The sequence below is a fragment of the Megascapheus bottae genome, chromosome 19 (assembly GCF_031878675.1).
Source record: "Megascapheus bottae isolate mThoBot1 chromosome 19, mThoBot2.hap1, whole genome shotgun sequence".
NCBI lineage: Eukaryota > Metazoa > Chordata > Mammalia > Rodentia > Geomyidae > Megascapheus > Megascapheus bottae.
This window is the reverse complement of record NC_143527.1, coordinates 15,799,799-15,824,515: the sequence shown is the minus strand read 5'-3', so window position 1 is coordinate 15,824,515 and position 24,717 is coordinate 15,799,799. Positions and strand designations below refer to the sequence as shown.

General features: G+C 37.0%; 1 protein-coding gene and 1 non-coding gene across 2 annotated transcripts in view; one reads left to right on the top strand and one right to left on the bottom strand.

The window, feature by feature from the left end:
- The window catches only part of Dcc (DCC netrin 1 receptor), a 934,207-nt gene that overhangs the window by 46,428 nt on the left and 863,062 nt on the right, over positions 1-24,717 (top strand). The gene's annotated exons all lie outside the window — the stretch shown is intronic.
- Positions 2,730-2,836, bottom strand: LOC150049664 (U6 spliceosomal RNA). Its single transcript, XR_016538911.1, has one exon. It is a non-coding gene; the product is annotated as a U6 spliceosomal RNA (small nuclear RNA).

Genomic DNA, 24,717 nt, shown 5'->3' with positions numbered 1-24,717 from the left:
TATCATCTTTTGGACAGTATTGCACACACTCTGCCCTAAGTGTGTAAGGGAGAGCATGTGGTGCCATCCTCACTGAGAATGGTCCAGATCTGATTGCATACACACAGGATTAGCCCTCCCGTGTTTCTACATCACCTCGTTGCTGATGCCCCAGTTCAGTGGCTCATACGAACAAATAGTTTGTCGTCCCTCAGCCCTCCACTCACAGTGAGCGTGTTGCCATATCTGCATACCTTTTATGGTGTCACACTGAGGGGACTGCATCTGCCATGTGAAATACGAGATGCCCAATTAAAATTGAATTTTCAACATGTGATTTTTAATGCATCTCAAATGTCACCTAGCACATACTGATACAAAGAAAAGTTTTTTATTAATGATCTGAATTTCAAATGGAACCAAATGATGACAGGTTTATGGCAGTGATGTCTAAATAGGGACTGGGGATAGTGCCAAGCAGGACCCAGGACAGTAAAGACTCATCCAGTATGACATGTCTCTGTAGAATGAAACAGAGAAACCCCAAGGGTAGTAATACATTATGTGAGAATAAGTAGCATGGACAATATAGATTTTTAAGGATAAACTAGTAACAGTCATAAAGAAAAATTCTGTGGTAGGAGTCTAGGAAACAGAATAACTTAAAAAATCAATTAGAAAGATTATATTACTAAATCTTGGAGACTGTGTTCAACTTGTGTCTTTCACCGTTTGACCTGTTCCATACAGCCCAAGAGCCCTTTCCCTTCAAGTAAAGCTAGTATTCATTGTTCATTTAATTACTTACTGTTGATTAATTCCATGAATAAAATGCCAACACTTGTACTGGAAACTTATCAGTTGATGAACTCTGTGATTTCCAGTCACACTAATCTTTCCAATCTAACATGGTTGTGATTTCCCCAAGTTTTTAAGATAGAAAGACTGAAAGTCACACTGGAGCATGTCCTGAGTCAGAGCACTAGAGGTGAATGATAGACATGGGATTTGAATATTGGATAGTTCTTTCTCTAAGTTTCTATTTCTTTGTCTCCATCAACCACAGATAGCTCAGGCAGCAGCATGTCTTAACAAGGAAAATTGTCTTTTCTCTGGGAAGTTCTGATGCCAGCTCTTCAAGTTACTGACTGTCTAGCAGATTGTAATTTTGTGAGTTTGTTCCTACTCTTTCTCAGTTGTGAAAAGTGCCTGCAGAGGTAGGTGGATCTATTTCCAAACCAATACCTGCTGAGTGGCACTCCTGTATTCTCCTGCTCCTAAGTCATTGCTTATGGTAGTTCTTGGGGTGGAACTGGGAGGAGGCCATGTGACAAATCCTGCTAACCCAGCCTATGGACACTCTAATTTAGTTGCAATCATTGAGCCTTTTCTTTCCCCAGAAATTGTAAAATGAAGAAGATTGCATGATTCCCTTTAATTTGTGTATCCGATTTCACACTGGAATCATTTGCTGTCTCTGATGAGCAGGTTACTTTTTATCCTTTATAGTATTGTGTACCCTGCAGAGATCTAGGTTGGCACTGCCTCTTTGTCACATTCAGCAGGAGGTCAGGGACTTCAAGGAGACAGATGCCCTTTTAGTATGATGGTGGAAGAGGAAAAAAACCAAAAACAAAACACCAACAACAACAAACAAAACAAAACCAACCAAAATAGTATCCTTAGTTCTGGTTAACTCCTTAGTGACTCAGTATAATGGCTGCTTGTTACAATAGGCAAAATATTTGTTGTTCCTCATAGCTCTGTTTATGGCTGAATGGATTCAAGAATTGTCAGGTTGTATTTATATATTTCCCTTAGCAGAGCCTGGCATTGCTGATACTATAAGCCATCAGTGCCCTTGCCACTGAAATTTTTCCACCCCATTTTGAGAAATCTCTTCTCCTTCTTCACACTAAGTCTTGCCATCTCTAGTCTTTCCAGATCTAAGAGAGGAAAGGCTTTTGTGCATTTCCATATAATATTATACATACTCTCAGGCTTCTGTGTTTCACATAGGCTGTCATGTGATTCCCAAAGCAATACTGGAATATAACGCAGAAACTGAGGGATATACATGGACATATCTCAATGTCAATGAGAAGCTGAGTCAATTTGGAGCTTGTAATCTCTTAAATTCTTTCCCAGGAAATTATTTTTCCCTCTGCCATGTAGCTAAGGAGTTATTGGAAGGACTCTGCCATGTCATTTTACCATTACAGATCTCAGTCTCCAGAATCTTGTCTGTATTTATTTTTAAAGAAATGCCAACAAGTATACAAATAGGGAGTACACCAATGTTTGGCTCTGGATCTTCTAGTTTAGTTTTATTTACATTTTTGTTCCCCCTTCCCTCCCCCTACCCCTTCCCAATCATCTTGTTTCCCCCCCTTCCTTTCCCTATTTCAAATAAACAAATAAACATATATACAATATACCAGGTAACAAAGTCAGATACAGTGTCAGCATGAGATTAATCATAGGGGCAAAAAAGAGAAGAGAAATAACATAGTACATTAAGAACAACAATCACACAAGATAAATCTCTTGTTTCCACATCCTAGCATTCATTTCATTTAGTCTCATCCTGTATGACCATATGTACATAGGTTTTGAGCTATTGTAATCCCTTGCTAGGAGAGTCTAGATGTGTACTAATTATTACAAATGAGGGAAGGCATGGAGCCTATGTTCCTTTGAGTCTGGCTTACTTCACTTAATATGATTTTTTCCAAGTCTTTCTATTTTCTAAAACTCTGAAACTCTTCACGAATTTGCGTGTCATCTTTGCACAGGGACCATGCTAATCTTCTCTGTATTGTTCCAATTTTAGCATATGTGCTACCAAAGCGAGCACTGGGTCCTCTAATTTAAATGTATAGTTTGAGCACAAAACGTTGATAGATTGGAGGGAGGAGGTTTAACATGAGAGATGAGCATGTGGGCTCAACAATGATGTGGAATTCAGTTTGTTTTTTCTTCTGAGACATGAAGAGAGGCATTCAGGGTCCTTGATTCTTTTTAAACATCAGTTGTACAAAATGTTAACATCTGGCCATGTGTAGATTTTCCTGTAGACTGAAATTCTGCCCCGGCTTAAGAGTATTTGAAAGGAATAAACCAATGAGGTTGTTTACCAAGGACACTGGTCAAACTTCAATGGGTACCATATTGCGATTGAGTACAGTATTATGATTAGGTAACTCTGCTCTATTTGGATATTTCTCTAGGTCTATTGGGGAACTGGAAATACATTTTACAAGCTTATACACTCCATATGGTCTAGTGCTTTCCTACCAAATCTTTAGTATGTATCTTATAGATATATGGCTGGGGAAGTGTCAGGAGACTGCTCCAGAGGGACAGTTAATGTCAGACACAAATCTGTGTGTCACTTTTGAAGCTGCCAACATGATACTATGTGTCAGCTATTCAACAACCCAAATTCTTGGCATAAACCCCAATAAGTCAAAATCAAATCTGCTTTATGAGGCATACAGAGTGCCTGACTGTTAGAGCACACATGCTCATTCAGCTATGTGTGAATAAGAATCTGCTGGGTCTATCTGTTACTTATGCTTAAGAGTCAGTGTGAAGCTCTAGGTAAGTGCCTGGGAGATGACGGAGAGCTGCCTGATAAAAATAGCACAATCTTAATGGCATTCTTCATATGCAATTTGATAGTTTGCAATATGAAATTATTTAGCTTTATAACAGAAATTCCTACATTTGTGCTATGAGAGTGGCAGTTGGGTGAGTCACTGTCATGAACAGTTGTGTGAAAATAAACCCAATTACCCAAAATGCAATTTAACCATTTAGGGACCTTATATGCTACATTAACACATGTAGGCACTATTCCTAGAAGGAGGGCTGCACATGAGTTGGCTGAAGCATTATTTTCTAGTCTTCTGATGACTGAGAAAGGGCAGTAGATGTATGAGCTAAATTCATATCTGCTTTATTTGCAATGCTATTTGGTGAGACAAGAAGGAAAGAGCACAAATTGATAATGGGTTCTGTTTATTGGACCATTGTTCCTCAGTCATATCAAGGTTTGAGCATTTTTGTGTGTATCTATCTATCTATCTATCTATCTATCTATCTATCTATCTATCTATCTATCTATTTATCTATCTGTGTGGAAAGGGAGGAAACTTGTTATATTACTCTAGTAAAATGAGCAGATGTTGCCTTAGAGAGTAATTTCTAAGTTCTAGTATCAGTAAGACTTGGGCCAAATGGATCCCCGCCTTCTTTCTCACTGCCATTTTTTCCTGTGTTAAATGTCACCTACTGTTGATATTTCTATGATCCCTACCGCATTTCTTGATGATATTATATTTACCATGTTATGTCCCACTTATTCAACTAACATAATGATGTTTATTTTGTATGGGAAAGGTAGTGCAAAGGCAAGAATATAAAATTATAAGAGGCAGAGTTCATAAAGTTGGCTTCTGCCAGATGACCATTCACATAATTGGAGTCAAATAACACATTATCGATAGCATCCTGCTTCTGATATGAAAATGTAGGGAAACAATATTATGTCTTTATAGACTCTCTTTCCAATATAATGTGGGTCCTAGAGATTTTTTTTTCAACTTGGAAAGCTTTTATTCTTTCATTCAATTCTCCACGGTGATGTCAGAATCAGGTCTTGGCAAGGATTAAGAAATAATCAACTTAGTCATCAACTTAGTGACTTTCCCTTCTCTCTATTCTCAGAATATCTTAAAAGATGAGATATTCAGGACATGATATATGCCATTGACCAGATTAATTCCCTGGAACCTAGGTACTCAGTGTTAATTTATGTCCATTCTTAACCTCCAGATCCTTAACCATAAAACGAAGGCTGGTGCAACCATTCATTAAAAAGATTTCCTACACCCATGCTTTCTTACTTTGACCACAAAAGTTTTACAGAAGTCAGAGGTGATGGTGTTGATGTAGTGCTAAAAACCGTTTCAGATTTCAGGGTCCTGAAATATATTTCCTCGTCTTTGAATGATATAGTTAGTGGCTCATACAGTATGAAGCCAGCTGAAAATGTAATGATAGGCAAACTTTGAATAGGAAACTTAAGGGGTGGAGCATAATCTATTTTCAACAACAGTGTTATTCTCTTTTTATGTACCACAAGTTTGTGGATCACTAGCTCAGATGGTGAAACTAAGAGTTTGCTTCCCAGGCCACTCCCATGAGAATTACCAGGAGCTTGTTACAATTCCAAATTCATTCTTCCAAACCAAGACAATAATTCAGAATTTCTAGGGTTAAATCCCATTTTGGCAAACTCTGCAGGAAATTCTGAAATATGTGGAAGTTTTGAGAAAAATCACTGTTCTAGAAAAGTGGTTCTCAAAATGAACTACATGCTAAAATCACCTGGGGGAGATTTTAAACAATATAGCTGGCTAAGCCCCAATTGCAGAGCAATTTTCTAGTTTCTAATACACAGCCAAGCTTGAGAATTACTGGACTAGATTATGTTTAAATCATTGCTGATTTAGGCTGCATGATTTTTTCCCTTGCATGTGTTGTTTCCTAAATGTGTATTTTAGCCTTGGCCCTCAATTTATAGTATAATTATTAATCCATACTATAATTCTTTCATGTCATCACAGCTCACTGTGATGGTAGGAATCCTCAATGACTAAGTGTACCACCGTTTAGAAGACTGTGAGCTAAACTCAGGAAGACTTCATGCAAATGGATCTCTACCTCTTTCAAAGCATCCTGTGTTTGTGTTAACTATGTTGAATGGTATTAGATTTGTACATTTTATTTCCTCCAGTTCTGTTTTGCAACTGCTTTGGAATTATCCTCACTGTAGCTTGCATTAAATTTAGCACTCAAGTCAGTGAGCTACAAAGATCGGAGGACAGGCCCTTGGAATTATTTCTGGAAGCTTCCTAGATCCTTGTTGTAATAATACATGCCAGTGCTAAGCTTAGTAAAATTCTTTGGGCAATACTTTGCCCAAATAACTCTAGTTTTCAGGGAAAACTCAAGATCTCTTATCATACAGATTTTTAATCTAAGATTTGCTGAGGCAGGCACAGGGACAGCTAAAACATATAGGTAGAAGTAAAGGTTTGTCTTGAAAATAGTTAATGAAAAACTTAGAGAGATAGACAGATTGGCAACTCACTTTGGGAAACAGACCATCTTCTTTCCAATTCTCAGACACAGCCTGAGGGTAAGTCATCAGAAACAAAATAAACAGGAAAACAGTAGAGAGAATAACAGCACTCTAGGACATCTATCAGTGGTGTGAGCCAAGGCTATTGATGCAGTTAGACAGACAAACAGTTCTTGGTTCTTATTTTCTATTCATAAAGGTTGCCAACCTGAGCTTTGTGAAGACTAATACCACAATTAAAGGCAGGCATGTTCTGGGGAGCTTAATGAAATGATCAAAACTGAGTATTTTGAAGTTTAGATTGAAATTTACCATTGGCTAGGAAAGGGGTATTTATTGTACCTGAAGACAATAGTATTGTTTCTACATCCAGCAATTATGGTCACAAAGCTGCTAAGATTAGCAGCAGGTTGTTTCAGTGAGAGAAAAAAGCCCAAGGCTTTGCCTGCAGCCTTGTTTAGCTGTGTAGGTTTGAGTTTTCTTTGGCTTTGTGTGCTGTGGGCTTTCAAATTATTATCAAAGGTAGAAGGAACTTTTATGCCTCATCAAGATTGATGAGACCCTCTCATTCCTTCCAGAAAGCCACCCAAAGTAAACCCAGCCTGATAAACTTAGGATTTACTAAATGCAGAATCCACTAACCAGAACACATTCTCTCTGTACAATCCCAAGCAGATGTCATGTCGAGTTCATAAAACCATTCCAACTGGGAATTCCCAGGCTTCTCTACACACCTAGCAAAAGCCAACCCTTTCAGGGTCTAGAATTCCCCATTTTTATTTCTGGAAAATTAGAATCAAAATCCAAATCCCAAATTTTGGATATCTGTTGTAGGTCACATTTCTTCTAAACTCAAAGGTCCTTTGTTGCTATGCTCCATTCTTAAGTGAAAGCCTACTTTCTCTTTTATGCAGGCTATCCACAACCTGAAGAGGTGTGTGTGTGTGTGTGTGTGTGTGTGTGTGTGTGTGTGTGTGTGTGTATGGTTTTGTGTGTGCTTCTCATAGAACAAGTAGTATTCCTAGACAAATTCACAAAGTCACTTAAGTCAGAGTATATCTCTAGGTAGGAAATGTTAGATTGCATCCCATAATCCCTAACGAGGTCAAATCAACTATTGAGAATGATGAGGCTTGCTTTCAGTGTATTCCTACAAAGGAAAAAGAAATCACCCCTGGGTTCAGGAATTAGATAGGCTCATATAAATATGAACACCAGTACTGAGGCTGTAAAGCGTTATGTTTCCATGCCAACTGTGAGTCCTTTCCCAGGTTTTCTATGTAGTCATCTTTACAAGAGAAGATAAAATAAATGCTTCTGTACTTTACATGGCATTTCATTTAGCCACACCCATCTGTTTTAAGCAAAAGGTGCCATGCAATCTACTGATCTGTCAACTTTAGTAACAATTAAACCATCCTGGAAGCCTGATTCCCCTAAAGATATGAAGCCCAAGGGTTTGAAGAAGCTAAGACTTTTGGAAAATCAGGTGGGAAATCAACAAAAAAAAAACCCTAAAAAATTGCCAGTTCCCACCATTTTTCCTACCTTCAAGTAACTCGTACATGGTGATCCTCGGGTTTAGGTTCCACCTACTCATTCCTCCAAGCTTCATTTGTAATCATTCTACAAAGGAAGTCCAGAGGTTAATTAATACATTATTGTTAGTTCTTGAACATCACCCCATGATTTAATTCTGAGATAGGCTGAACACCCTCGTTCTTGAGTGGAAAGGCTATGAGGTTCAATATTAATTCTTATAGCATTTACAACTCCCATTGGGATTAATATTTTAATCAACAGAGTGGTTGCCTTTTTTATTTCATAATGGAAAAGTTTCAATAAAACAGAATAGGGCATGATATTGCAACAAATGACAAGCACTATCAAATTTTCATTTGAAATCAGTTCAGTTGAACCAGGCAGCTGTTTCATAACTGATAGGTCATCTCAATTTAATGAACAATAACTAAAAACATGCAAAACAAATGTCTGAGATGAGATGAAGCACAGCAGGGGACTAATTATCACCACTCTAGTCTTTACAATCCCTAAAGACAGAGCTGTGTGTCATTCATTTTCCCTAGCCAACCAGTAACACAATACCAAACACATAGTGGATACTCTACAAGGGCTAGTATTCAATAGCAAACTCAGTGGGTACTCATGGGATTGAATTAATTAATTGAAAAGTAAATTAATCAATTTTCCTCCTTAGAGAGGGAAATGGATACTGTATTTCCTCTTTGTGGTTATTTTTTATGGAATGGTAAATATCATAAGCAATTACATGTGTTTATTTGGTTTCTTTTATAAATTTTGTGGGAATCGTCCTCAAACTTGAGTTTATATCAGAATTTCTTGGGAACTTACAAAGCTGAGGTTTGTGGACTCTAATCCCAGATTTTCTGAATCAGTAGTCTTGGCTAAGGAACCCAGAATTTGTATGCTCTAAGGTGACCTGATGCTCCATTTTAGATACTGTACCAGAGATTATTGGCTTATAGTATCTATCTATGTGGCATTGGTAGAAATTTCTCTTTGTTATTTGTGTACAGATGTGAGCAGGTCTTCCCATATAGAAACCATCCCAGGGAAGTTTTGCTGACTACACAATTTCAGCCTGGGTAGTTGAGTGTAAATCTGCTATTATGGACTTCTGTGGCTTTGGTCCACAGAGACTCTTCACCATGAAGGCAATAGTTCAGTTCTGCTGTTTGCTTATTTTTTCTTTATTTCTCCCTTATGAGATGAGCTACAATTAGAAGTCTATTCTTCACACATATTGCTTGCCCCAGGGAAGCTCACTGTGGCTGTTGGTGGTGCTTCCATCACAGCTATGTAGATGACTCTTTATGCAAGTAGGAGTTGCTAGGACAATGGGATGTATTGAAGCAAGTGAGTAGTATTAACTTTGGCCTTCCATCTTTGAGTTTATGTATTTCTAGTTCTCATTTCTGTTGATCCCCACCCCAGATGGGCTTCTTTTTACATTCATGCCACATTATCATCATCATAATCAGCATCATCGTCATCAACATCATCATCTCTACTATTATCATCCTCCTCCATATCATGGTTTTCACTATCATTTTGGGATTGTATTCAACCAATTAGTGAAACATGCAATATTGATATATTTCACTTTATATGATGATCTCAATTCTGTTCATTTTCTGCAATTTCACTTTTAACTGAATAAGATCTTGTGATACATCATATATATACCATGCCTTTTTCATAAAATATTATATGTATTACTTTAAGTTGATAACCCGTCTTAACTAATTTTATGTTTAACTAATACATAAAAGTGGAAAATTGCATGTTAGTAGGTGAAGTTATGTTAAATAAGCCTAATATTTAGTTCTATCCAGATAGCCTACAACTATTTTCGTCTAAACAACTATTTTAATTTAAACATTTTTATGATTTTTTTCTTTTTCAATTTTTTTATTTTCAGGGTAATGTGTAGATGGGTAAAGTTACATTAGCCAGATAGTAGGTGCATTACTTCTTACACATTGTTACCCCTTCTCATGTTTTTGTTCCCATTTCCCTCCTCTTTACCCCTCCCATTCATTTTAAAATTTGACTCATCCTAAAGAAAAATAATTCATTTCTCTCTCCTCAGTGTTTTTCTCCTGCCATGAACTCTTCAGACTTCCCACCACCTCAGTCATCTCAGGAACTTGATGGCATCCTACGATGTGACATCTTATGTATTTTTATTTAACTTTTTATGTGAATAAATTTTGGTTCCTCAGACTAAAAACTTACTCAATTATTTTTTAATTGATATTGATTCAGTATCCACTGTGCACAAACACAGGAATGAATACATGCTCTTATATTCTGCCTTTTCTAGGGTTTCTGCTCTAATGGAATCAAGTGGTGTGTAGTCCCATTAACTTATTATACAATAAAATTTAAGGCACAAACTTTCATCAGTTAGCATTGTGTAGCTTCCACATATGAGGAAAAACAAGAAACCTTCGTCTCTTCGTGTTTGACTTACTTCACTTAAATTTTCCAAGTCCTTCCAGTTCTTTACAAATGATCTGATGTCTGAATAAAATTCCATTGTGTGCATATATAACACATTTTTCTTCACCCATTCATCCGCTGAGGGATGTCTGGGTTGATTCCCTACCTTGGCTATGATGAGCCATGCTTTAATGAATCAAGATGTGCTGGTGATTTTGCTGTTTCCTGGTTTGTAATCTTGTGAATAAATGCTGGAACATGGGATAGTTTTATGTTTAGCTTTTTAAGGAATCTCCTTACTGCTTTCCAGAATGTTTGAAGAAGTTTACATTCCCACCAACAGTATATTAGAGTTCCTCTTTGGCCCCATACTTATCAGTAGCTTATTGCTTGTTTGTTTCTTGATAATGTCCATTCTAACTGGGGTAGAAACTCAGTGTAAACAGGAATATTTCTGACACATCTTTTTTGTCATAAGTTCCAAAATGAAATTCCAATTCATATCACCATTGCATTGCATACATTTAAAATGAACTGGTTTACCCATGGTTGCAACTGTCTTATAGTAAGCAAACATATTGCTTGTAAAAGGGGTTGGCTGTAGAGGTATTCCATGTGGATATGCCAGATGGAGTTTTTGTTAAGAAAGCCATTCTATGTTTTTGAACTTTGTTATTGCAGACTAAATAAAATAGTCACCTAATGTAAATGGTGTACATGAGAGCATTAAACATGACCCAAACAGGGCAGAATGCTAACTTATTTTGTAATTATTTAAAGTAGATTTTGTAGGACACACCTGGTCTGGTTTGGCTGGTTGAAATATTCCAGCCTTTAGGCAGGAATGCTTCTGAGTAGGCAATGCTCATGAGGCAAGTCATGATAGTCTATTCTGAACTCACCACAATTCACTGTAAAAATCATCCAATTGCATATGTTATTTCTGGCTTCCTTTCTGCTCTCTCTATCCTTTAAACACTGAAGAATCTACAGCAAACTGTGACTTGAAAGTTTCATCGGATTATTATTCTACCTCCTCTTTTAAGAGTTGGCTGAAGTCCCAAATATTTCTACAAAAATGTTTCTTCTTTTTTCTCCTGTCTTTCTTTATATTCATTTTATGTTAAATAGAATTCCCCCCGTGGCATTTTACAGTTTGAAATATGTAACTAATGAGACTCATTTTCTTTATCTCCTTTCTATAGCATTTCTTTATGGACTATATTTATGAGCTGGAATCATCATTAATTAGTTAATGTTTGTAAAGAGTTTGCAAGAATGAATTTGGTGATAATAGGGAGAGCAGAATAAACTTGGGCTGCTGGTGTTAAGAGGAATACTAATGAATGGTAATCAAGAATGCTCACATGGCATCTTTTGTCTTCAAAGTGGCAGAAAGAAACACTAATTAATCATCATCAGCCTATAGGATGATGACTGAAACAGTTATAATCAGAAGTTCTGTTGGTGAATTACAGGCCAGACTGAAGGTGTATTCTTTCCAGTGAGAGTGACATTAGCCCATATTATTGTGTGGATGGACTTAACTGGGATGGCACACATGATCATACGGCATCATTTCTTGGGATACTACTGAAAAGTGAAATGAAACATTGAGTGATAACATACACATTAATATTAGATTCTGGAGAATTAGTCACAGGAAAGCTTTATACATGAAGGAAAAGTGCTTGGCTATCTCTCATTGAGCATTTCACACACACATTTAGTTTAAAATCCAGTATATTTTTCCTAGTAAATTTTAAATAATAACTTTAGAGCAACCCTCTTCCAAAAAGACTGATATGATGACGATGTTTTCCAAGTAGGCCACATCAGGTAGTGCCATAGACTAGTCTTGTCTTCCTTTGTCCTTGCCTGTGCAACAGAGCTAGAATGCCTAACATCTCCTGGTGTTCTATTACAGTAGTCATGAGCATTCACTCTTCCTGCTATACAGATGTCAGTTCACTCTGGCACCTGTAGAGATTCTAGAATCCTATTCTAAAGAAGCTGACATACCATCTCACTTGTGTTCAACTTCATGGCTAGAATGTATTATATCCTATCTCCTAAAGAAGCCATGATCAAAAGACATAGGAACATTTTTCAAAGGCAGCAATGCAGTAGATATCTTGCAAATTTGGTTCACCATCCCTTTCATTTTCTAAAAACCTGCCATTTCTATTGTTCAGTGTACTATTCATTTGATTTCATGGATGATGGGCCCAAGGAAATAAACCAGAAAATACTTCAGGAAAGATTAAGTAAATAGAGCCAGGGGGCAGAACAATGCCTTGGTAGCTATTTTGCCCCTGATGTTCGAAGCATAACTGGTATCTAAATTATGTGTTTTCTGCTAATTCAGTAGCATATTTCACACTTCAAAACCCTCCTAAGCAAGAACTTGATGCAAACCCTTGTATTCTTCAAGGAAGGCCTGTTAAATGTGCGTCTGATAACTTCACCATACACTGGGAATATGAAGCACTATTTGGAATTCTCTGTGTCAGTAGACATTACATGGTTTTTAGTCATGGACAATTAGTATGCAGTGACCCTCACTGTGATTTACACTGTATTTGATAGGCTTAGAATGACCATTTTCAGGAAGAACACGAAGTATATTCCAGCAGATAAGATGTTCTGGCATCACAGAGGGTTCTCTCTACCTTTCAGATGTATCATTTGGGATCTTTGAACACATGCAACGATACATGGATGTATCAAAGAAAATTTGGTATCATATTATAATTACTCTAAAATACATAGTTGAAACTCGTTATGTGTTAAGGATGGGAATTACTATGTTCACAAAATTTGAGTTTGAAGGAATTAGAAAATGCAAAAGACTTTCTCAAGTTCACGTTCACTAGTTTTAGTTAAGACAAGAGGTCAGTACCACGGACAACGACCACCATCCCACATGGTGACCTAATGCTCAACTTGAATGATAACAGAGATTAAATAATGTCTGTGTCTATTTCTTTTGGCAGCATGAACACTTACGCATCACAAAAGATACTTAGATCACATTTGTGTCATTGCACTTGTGGTGAAGGAAGGAATGTTGTCTAACTCATAGAAAGAAAACACGTGATCTATCAGTTTTTTTCATAATGTAGAAGTAGTAAGAAGGGACGGCTTCTAATCCTTACAAATGATTAGATTTCTACTTCAGTCAATAGTGGCATTGTCAGAGTTTATTCACTAAGGCTCTACAGCATTATTGCTTACTAGTGACTTCATATATTTCCATAGCTCAGAACAGCTCTTTCATACACTGTCATTCTGACTACAGTAAGCATTCAAACATTACAAAGGTGCTATATAATCCTGTTACATCTTGGTATCTCTCTCTAATAACTTGCATGTTTGTAAGCTTCATATTATATGTGAAGTTAACTAACACAAAAGTCATGTTTTATGTTTTTTTTTATTGATATCCACTCTCCAAAGTCCTTAAATTCGTGATGAGAGTGACTTAGAATATAAATATAACTAAATGAACATATTGTGCAAATGTCTGAACTCATGATTATTTTTCCCTTTAATAAACTTCTTTTGTACATCTACATGTAGTTACATTTAATATCCTGGGGTTTTCTTTGTCCTCATTTTCAAATTAATATTTTGATTGGGATTCACGCCATCTATTGAGAAATCACCATTTCTCTTGAGTTCTCCTATTCAGTCGCAAACCTTGATTACTGTGCTCATTTCCAAATATCATTTCCACTTTTTTTTCCTTTAGGAACATTTAGGGGCATAGTTATTGATCCCTCAGCTGGGGGTTGATTCCTAGCCACGAACTGTTTTTGCTTCATTAATGTTGCCATCTAAATTCCCAGGAACAGTGATCGATCAATCCTGTGTCCATCTTACAGTCAGGGATGCTTATAGTCCAATGTTGAGAGAAACATGATTGGGACTTTGAAGTTGAAAAAACTTTTTAAGGTCAGTAGGTGAGAGTTAACTACCAGTGACACAAGAAATGCTGCAAAGTAATAGGACTCTTATGGGAGGAAAAGGTGTACCTACTATATGATCAGTTGACCAGATCAAAAATATATACTATAACGTGTTTCGGCTGAAGCTCAGTGCTGGGGTATGAGGCAATTTGTTCAGAATGCAAAAAGTAAGTGTTGGTTGGATTTTTTTCCCCAAGAGAGATTGTGAATGTGGGTGTTTCTTTTTCTTTTTTAAGGAGAGTTACAGAGGGAAATATATTAGTATTAAGTCTAGAGTTATCCTTAACCATTTTATCCCATGTACCTTTGTATTTGAATAGGAAGTTTGTTTAATAAATGGTGAGTGAAGTACTAGATTGAATGCCAGTATTTTAAGATATATTCCAAATCAAACCATACTAAATTTATAGAAACAAATATTCTCCAGTTCTAATCTACTAGTTTATTCTGTTTATTGCTTTCCTTTTTGCATCTTTTCATGACATGTTTGCCAAATTTACATATGTAGGATGTTAACATAAATAATCAATGACAAACAAAAATAAAATTATTTCTAGTTTATTTTTCTTCTTGACTTCCTTCAGTCAGAACTCCCTATTGTCTTCTAGTCTTTTAATTTTGTTTTAATTAAGGCTTAAATCTAACTGGTTAATCTAGGCAAATTTTGTTCTTATTTGTAAATCTTTATTTATTTATGAGAAACTAAGTATTATGTATTAATAAAATACATTGTTCATCTAGTTAGACTATAACAAGTGCATAAACTACTTAAAATTTATTAAAAATTGCATACTCACATGGCATATGTGATATTCAAATATGGTAACAATAGTTTACATCATCTTTGTTTCAAAAAATCAGAGATACATTTTTATACCTGAAATGAAATTAGATTCAATGCCATTTAGTTACCCATAAAAGTGGATAATAAAAGATATCTGATTTTTTTTAGAATCTATTTTCTGAGGGAAACTGTTTCAAAGAGAAGCTGTTTCTTCAATTTTCTTTGAAAGCAACAAAGGCATAATCCAAGGTGCATGAAGAATTATGAACTGAAATGATAAATTTGAAATTTCACTTTAGAACTATGATATGAATTTTTATGAGCTCCTTTCTGCAATTTAATTCCTAATGTGGACCATAAAACAACTGGTGCTTGTAAATTAATTTATGTATAATTACACCCCAGGTTCTTTAGTCCTGAGTTCAGATGCAGGAGTTGACTGCACAATGATATGCTCAGATGGATAGTTGGCTGTTTAGTATTTTCTCTGAGGCATCAGTGCATCAATAACTCCAGAGAGTTCTGTATTTGCTATGTCATATGATCTTAAAACAAACACAATTTTATCCCATAAGCATTTTTTTAGCTTAACTGATCATTACATGCAGAATTGGATTTCTATTCATTCCTCAAATGCATTTTATAATGGATTTGTAAAATTTCTTGTAAGAAATCGTTTCATTTGAAACTCTTTATGAGATAGAGAAAATTATTTGTGTGGGTGTGGTACTATTTATTTCTATCAAGCTAAATTATAATGCGATCCTCCTGAGACGATTCTAAAAGCAGTTCACCTTTGTCCATCTTATTATGTTCTGTATGTATTTTCTGTTTGTTTGTGTTTAGGTTTCTCTTAGTTTTCTGTGCCTTGTGTCTTGTATATACAGTTATTTCATATGTGGAAGGGAAAGGGAATCACAGAATCCGCAGGACAAAGGATGAAGCAATATATTAATATTCACTTGACACTATGTAGGATATGAGCCTTACACTTTGAGGGGGAGGGGAATAGGGAGGAGTAAAAAGAGAAAATGAAGGATGGGGTAACAATATTTAAAACAAATGTACTCATTACCTTACTTGTGTAACTATAACTCCCCTTCTCATCACCTCTATAAAAATAAAACAAATCTATTTATCGTGGGTCATGGGGCTTGAACTCTGGGCCTGGACGCTGTCCCTGAGCTCTTTCACTCAAGGCTACTGCCCTACCCTTGAGCCAAGCCCCACTTCTTGTTTTCTAGAGGTTAATTGGAGATGAGTCTCAGATCCTTTTGTGCCCAGGCTGGCTTTGTTCCTTGACCCTCAGATCTCAGCTTCCTGAGCAGCTAGGATTACAGGTGTGAGCCACCGTGCCTGACTTAAAATTTATTTTTTTAATAAAAGGTCAAATAAATGCCCTTGGAGATAGCCCTAGACACAGTTCTGAGCTCTTATCAGTATAAAGCATTTATAGATATAGAGAGAAATGTTTTGGTTCTATCTTTCAGGAAAAGTTTCCAAAATAAAACAAAAAGCAATACATTCTACACACAATAGAAGTTTTCTGCATTTCCTGCACTGCTGGAATATACAGTGCTTTTTATTTAGATTACATTTCCCTCCATCATTGGAGATAGTTCCCAATGAGCAAACAAAGACATGGGCAAGTAATCGTATGATTGTCTTACTGGATATGCTAAACTCCTGTGAATAAGACTGGACCATATATGAGGCTAACTAGCCTTTTTCAGACCAGTTAATTTTGTATTGAGCCATATGAAATTTCTGATGTACAACACTCTTTTATTAACATGGAAAAATGGAATTTCATATAGTTTGAGTTAATAGTTCCACATGTATTATTTGCCTCCAAAGGCCACCTGCCTATGGTTGAAGGCACTTTAGATTTACAGCTCGTGGCCTGGGTCTGTGTCCTGGCGATACTACTTGCCTGCTGGGTGACCTTTATAAATCCATTAGAATTGGGACAGTGACACATGGGAGCAACGATAAATCTAATTCATAAGAGATTTAGTGGCTGGTTTTTTTTCCCCTTTAATTTTCAGTAGAACTATATGGAGCATCTTCTCTGTGGTAAGGAAGTGAAGGTACAACACCACAATGTATTAAAACCTAATGAGCAGTTCAGATGCAAATATGTCTCCACTGTGTCTCTATTGTTAATTAAGACTTTAACAAGGGGGAAGGTAAAGCACCATTGTCTTTGTTTTCTAATCAGAGAAACTAAAAGTCAGGAAAATTGACCAAAAAATCAAGCAGCTGATATTACCCATTCTCGGGAGGGTGTTAAGTGTCTGGCTATTAATGCTTTCTTCAGGGTATCCTCAGAGTCTCAGTGAGGTGAGTTGCTGCTCCATCTTATCCCTGCAGCATTGCTAATCTTATCTCCAGCAGTCAAAAATCTGGCTTTGAAATGTCTCAACAATGGTTTGCAAGTTCTGGTAGCTGGAAAATACTTTGACTAGTTATGTTTTCTGAAGGATGATGTTCTCAGATGCCTGGTTTACCTCTCACATACGATTCCATCCAAGGTGGTCCACAGGTACCCTTGCTAGAACTTTTGCTTCATTAGCTCATTATTACAGTTGTCTGGAGAACTAGCAATTATGAATCCAGTGTCAAATTGCCTAGCATCCAATCCAAGTTGCTCCATACATTAAGTCAAATAATTTGGGGCAACCTTTTGTGCAGGAGTGTCTCATCCATCTGTTAAATGGGTATAAGAACCTGTGTACCTGGTTCAAATCCTCCTGTTTCTGGGGAGGGGAATGTGTCTTTAGAGTGAAACTTTTCAGAAATAATTTTAAGGGGTCTAATTTATTCAGAATTTGGGACTGTGAATAAGTATCTTCATCCTAAAAATTAAATTTATTAAACATCATTTTAAATAAATCATAGATACTGACTTTAAGTGTATTATACTATTTTACATTTACCACTCCTATTGTTTTCAATGGGCTTTGGCAAGCATATAGGATTTGTCTAGAAACTTTGAATTTCTATTCTGAATGATCATCTTCTTTGCTTCTGGGCTTTAAAACTGTGTATGTCTTGATGATGAATAAGGAAAATTGACGGAGAACTCAGAAATGCTCATACAGAATGTATTCTTTAAAATACGCAAACCTCATTTTGACACAGTGTTTAAGAAAGCTTTCCTGAGCTGGGCATGGCGGCTCATGCCAGTAATCCTCGCTACTCAGGAGGCTGAGATCTGAAGATCACGATTTAAAGCCAGCCCAGGCACTAAAACAGTCAGTGAGACTCGGATCTCCAATTAATCACTAGAAAACCAGAAGTGGTGTTGTAGGTCAAAGGAGTAGAGTGGTAACCTCAAACTGAAGAGCTCAGGGGCAACCCCAGGCCTAGAGTTCAAGTCCCACAACTGACAGAAAAAAAAGGATGCTTTCCTATTTGTATGCAAGAATAAAAAGTCAGGCACTAATTATTTCAGTACTAACTACCTCCTCTTTTTTTAGACATATCTAAATGATTAGAACATTAATAAAAGAATCATGTGGCATCATCAAGTTGCTTGAAACTACTTTGGTGTCTATTTTCTTAGCTTTCTCTTCAGATGTTATCCATCATATCCTCTGGTTATAAGTTTGTATAGAGAGCAATCTACAATTATTTATGTCAATTGTCACTGAAAGGTTTTATTTTTTTTCTTGGCATTCTCATATGGAATAATTATTTATTCTGACAAAATTCATTGTGTTTAGCTCTGCATATGGTGTTGTAGCTTGTTGAAGGAGAGAGAAAATGATGTTCTTTATGAGATGCTAATGTAAAGTCACCCTTAGAAGCTTTATGAGAAAGTACTTATACATTTTTATATCCTTTGGTTTTAGAAAAGTACTTTTGTAGGTTATAATTACATACTAATTCATGATATATTTGTGTACAGGCACCCATAAGGAATGGCTGGTAGGACAGTGATCCTCAAATGGAATAATTTGTCTTTCTGTACCCCTCTGTGCTTGTGTTGCCTTGCTTAAAAGTATCCATTCATGCTTATCACATGTCTTTTGTCTCTTAGGTACATGAAGGTACTGATAGTCTGCTTGATTTTTAACTGCTGCCCTCTTCCTTGACATGGACTTGAAATGACTTCCCTTTCCCTCTCCCTTTAACCCATTTCCCTTGACTTGCCACTAGTGAGCACAGAATTCCTTTGCACCCCTGAAATGGTCAGCATAGATGGGCAAGCTTCATTTTCTCACGCAATCAGCAGGATTCTCCTCCCGTTATCTCTAAGAGGAGAACAGAATCTAAATGACCTGCCTAGGCAGCTAGGTGAAAAAAGCAAGATCCTAGGACCCCACCAGGTAGCCAATGAGTGCATAAAACTCATGTCAGGTGGCGAATCTTCCTAGGTGATGGTCACAGGAGCCTGAATGACTTATGAGTCATTAGGGAATTCTGGATTCATTTTTATTACCTTTAATTATAGGCGCACTATAAAATTTACTCATTCTGCATTGCGTGAAAAATGCAAAAGTTAATTGCTCCTGACATTTAATTGGTTTATGCTTCTCGCTAACACAGCCTTGTACTGCAAGAGACAGGAAAACTAGTTGGCATGTTTCTGCAATTTCGGAGGAGTATACACCCCCCAAAAATTAGTCTTTTCATTAGCTTTAACACTGAATTACAAATACAGTTTTAGAAGTGTGGGGAGAGAAATAAAAATCTGTGAGTCTACTTTCTCCATATGCTAAACGACTGACAAGGGTTTCTCTGGACATTTACTATGACTTTGACAGAATGACTGAAATTTTCTCATTATCATCATACAGGTTTAAAAATGACATGTAATTTGTACTTGGAGAACATGCCATGCCGTTTATATCCTTGGTGTAAGCCATGTGTACCCTTCCTAACCTTTCCACATATTTTTTCAAACATCATCTCATCTGGCATGAAAAAGCATAAGGTTTCTGGCTCTTACTAGCTATAATAGATGATGGCTTGGGGAAACTGGGTTTTGGGAAAAGCACTTCTCATTGCAGGTGTGGTAAGATGCTCTGGAGAGCATCCATTTCCTGTGATGTGTTCCAAGCTCCAAGTGAGAAAATGAGGAGAAAACTATAAAAGCCACTGCTAATTTCTATTTGACCCAATTATGAAGCAACAACACACACACATGTAATGCAGACAACACACAAATATTTCCGTATGCCAAAGTGAAGGTGACAGACAAAAGAGGCAAAGGTCTTTGAAATGAAGAGCCTGGCTTGAGATGATACAGTAGGGCTGTAACACATCTAATCATCACACAAAGCTTTTCCTTTAAGATTTTTCTATCTCTAAAAGATTAAGTGCTTTTCTTTAGTGCACTTGGCGCTAGGACTGAAAAGTAAGTATGCCTGCTTGCAAGCAAGTTGTGAAAGGCTAAGTCCACTTATCCAAGTCTATTTTATTTATGAAAGACTCCTGGGTGAGCAATCACAATTCTGCAAGATGAAGGAAAAGAAGACATATCCTAAACTCACTTCACAAGTGGTTAACTAAATACAAGCAAGTCACTAATACATCCCGAGGATGTAGTTACCTATCTTCACTTGAGGAAAGTTTTGGAGTTTCACACTTTAAACAGTAATAGGCATATTTGCTAGTTCATGGCCCTCCTTCAGCATAGTGTCAAGACTGCAGTTAGAAATGTCCCTGTCCAGGAGAGATATTTCTTCAGGAAGAAGTGGTGAGAATTATGTGGGCAGTCAAGCCAATCACCTTGTACACACTCAAAATGATGCTTGCAACCAAAGAATGGGGACTAATTCCTGTCCCAACTGTCTGTTGCCTACAGACCTAAAATGCAGAGCAAGACAGCCCTGCTCCTACTCTTTCCGTAAACTTTCTCTGTCTTGACCATCATATGTTAGTCTGAGCCAGAATCCATTTTCCCTTTATATAAGGGTCAACTAGCTTGCTACTCTGGGTCTAATGGTATCATTCCTTGGGTGTGTAATAACCTTGTTACTTGTAAACCAAATTCACCTTGCTAGGTGTGACTGTATACCTTACGGTGGTGCTTTGGAATACATCCTTAGGAATGACTCTTAAGAATACTCAAGTTCAAGTTTCCTCATTTAGATACTGGAATGTAATGAATACATGAACGTCTAGAACGCAGACATGACCAAAACACCACCTGAAAAATTTGAAACGCTGGGAATAGGGGATACATAGAACAAAATTGAATACAGATGGCATCTTAGAAGATTCAAAGTATTTTATTTAATGACAAATTAGTATTTATAGAGAAAAGGACCTAAAATAAGATTCTAAGGTAGATGAAATCAGTGGACATCATAGAATAGGCCAAGAGCTAAAGATAACTTTTGATGAGGTCTAGGTTTGGAGAGGAGAGGAGTGGAACCTGCTTTAGACAGAATAAATGTGACATAGACATGTTAAAGCAAGTTTAGTGTAAAGACTCTGTCAAACAAGTGCCACTATCTTACATGACCCAAAGCCAGTGAGTTTGAGAATTATCAATTATAAATATTATTATATTGACTGGAAAACTCTGCAGTGCAACATTTATGCTATGATGTGTCATGGATGCAAAGTATAAGGATTTTTACAATTGTGCAAATTCCTAGGCCACAATCTGGGTACTTCAGTGTATCAGATCTGGTCAATTGCTCCAAAGAAAACACACAGAAGTAGTGATAAATAGGTAAGGAAAGATTTACTCTAAGTGGTAAGTTTGAGAATATAGGAACTTAGCATTTCAGCTAGTCTTCACAATACTGACATGAGTTTTAGTTTTAAATAAATAAGTAGATCTGGTTACTACCATCTTACTTCTGGTTCTGCAAGTTGGCCCTGGAGAAGTCTTCTCTGTTTGAAGGGACAATTTAGTTCCCATGGGATGATGGCTATTGCTGGGGGTCAGCTCACCAAAGGGCGATTTGTCTGGTTGGCTCTGTTTTTCCTGATTTAGGACAATGAATGTAGACTTTTAAATACCTGTTAAGCACTCTGTAACAAGACATTGTAAAGCCTGGCAGCTGATTGCTCAATTTCTTTTATCTTTGTGCCTTTGGCCTTGAAGGGGATGAGATAGGCTAGTTATCAATAGTTTTTAGACTGACAGTCCTTGAATGATTAACATGCCTATGTGAAGAGTTAGCCAGGTGTCTGACCCAGGAGATTGATGCCAAATGTCTGCAGGGTTATCAGGATTTCATTCTGCTTTTAGTTATTGGTAGACTCAGGTAAGGAGTCAAAGCCTTTTAGCAAAAGCAGCTTTTAAGTACTTGCTATAAATGTACTTTTCACATTTTGAATTTCACCTGACTGGGAGCTACAGGAGCTTTCCAGCTGAAATGCTGAAGCAGAAGCCTGAAAAGAAAGGAGAAGGTAGATAGTCTCAAGAATGACATGGGCAGGCATTGTGGGCACACAATCCAGGCAGGCACATGGTGCTGTGTGCCCTTCCACTAGTCAGGCATGGTGAGTCACAGTCCTGCTTGCAATCTTTCTGTCAATGCTAATAACGATGACCAGTGGTTCTTGTAGTCTGTCCTTCAGAAGTCTCTTCCCAGAATTCACCTGCCAAAAGTCTCTTTGGTATGTAATCCCTGCCTTTCTGCTCTTCTGACCAGTTTCAACTCTCTGGACAGATAGAGTCTGTTCAGCTAAGTGTTGCGTTTGCCACATACTCTTGAAGTAACTTTGAAAGAAAATAGGGAATCCTCTTCTCTTGGTGTGTCTGGCTTATATAGAATTTACTTTGAAAAAGTAACCAAGTTGTTCAAAGCCAAGAAATACTTGTCACGGATTCCTCTGCCTGTCAATCAAGTGAGGCTTCCACAAACCGGAGGGGATGAGCCACAGAATGGTAAAAACAGCAACAACCAAAAAATGTTGGTATTATTTTCAATTTAGCTAATTGGTGGCTCTTTCCTCAGCTTCCAAATACCGAATAGCCACTTAGACTCCTTGTCAGATTCTTATGTGAACCTTGAGTTGGATAAAACTTCATTAATACTGTCACAAGAATCTACCATCCTTGGGAAAGCCATATTGTTTTTCAAATCTTTATGAAATGCCTTCACTTAATCAGTTAAAATATTTTTGTAATGCAGATATTTTATTAAAGAAAAGATTGAGAAATGAAATGCACAGAAAAGTCTTTTTCTACAACTGTGTATCGGGATGTATAATATCATGTAAATTTTTACATCACTCTTGATGTTGCCTTGTAAACTTAAAAGGAACTAAGGAATAAACACAAAAGAACAAATTAGTAAATGAGCAGGCACAAATTCCAAATGAATGTTTGATTACTATGCTTTTAGGCCACGTCAAAGTGATTGATTAGCTAATCTGAGAAAACAAACCATGCCAAGATGTTTATGGTTGTTAACTATATCCTGAGATGCATTGCTTTAAAAGGTGAAAAAAATAATTCTACCCCTTGTAATAATATCACAGATAAACATAACCTGCATAACCTTAGATTTTTTTAAGTTCAGTAACACCACATCAGAATTGTCTACTCTGTTTTTTTTTCACTCAGTGGCCAAGAACATTGCCTAAGGTGGATCCTAACATTTCCCTTGCACCCTCCTGAAAAATGTTATTGAGGAAGTCTATGGAAAATTGCAGTCTGAGGGAAAAGATTATACTTACTAAAATTATTTACATTCATTCAAGGATAACAGAAAAGCCTCTATGAACACATACACAATCTACCAGCAAGTGCTGGGTGACAGTGGAGGAAAATGGCTAGGGGCTGACTATAAGAGAACCAATGGATTTGGTTAATTAACTAGAAAAACTTAGATATCCTGTCAAATGAAGTATGCAGAAAAGTTAGAAATTAACCCAAGGAAGTTAGTAGAGTTGGAAAGCACAAGGGAAAATTGTCTTCAGCCTGTGCTGGGCTCATTTGTTTTCAAGTGCCTTTCACAGTCCCTGTTTTCAGGTTCTTCTGTGGTAGCAGAGCCTTATATTTGAAAGTCTGGGTAGATACACCAGGGTGGAGCCCAAAGGCTTAAGTCTCTTGGTGAAATTAATTTATTCAAGAAGCTGAGTCAGAAAATGAAAAAAAAATCATCTTATCCTATAAACTCCTTTTTCTTGAACATGTAGATTCCCACACCGATTTCCGTAGACAATTAGGAAGCTCATTCTTACTGTGGATTGGGCTGTATTCAATACTATGGGAAAAGGAAGTGTATATGTTGTATGTCTTTGTAAATTCTAATGACTATAGGGGAAGAAGGCAGGAATGTGTAAATATCACATATAGGCTATGTTCACAGGTAGTGCAGAAACTCAGTGTTACATGACTCCATTAGAAAAAGAACTGCTTCCAACTTGAGTGTCTGGAATGTCATCATAGATGGCAGAGTTTGAAGAAGGAATTCTGAGTGGATCTGACCACTGAGTCTTGAAACATTTTCTTCATGAAGATAATGTATCATCCTGAGGCACCAGGACTGCTGGACTTTAAACGGACCTTCACCCAGGATGTGAAACACAAGATTAGCTGCACGATCGCCCTCTTTCATATTGTCCTCATATATTTTCTATTTCTTCCCAATTTTCCCCCTTTAAACCTTGGATAGTGTTGGCAACTAAATATCTCTCTGTAGCTCTAAAGCACTATTTGCTATGTTAGAAAAATAATGTACTGACAACAGTAATGCAATTGTGGCATTACTTGGTGATTCTCTACCAAGGACATGCTGGTGGAACTTGAAGACAATTACGTCTAGTTTGATGTATCTTCTCTTCTTGCTTCTTCTGTCACCCCCAGGCAGGGCCTTGAGGCTGTTGAGTTCTATGGCTCTCCTTGCCTAGCCTGATACCTGTCCTAA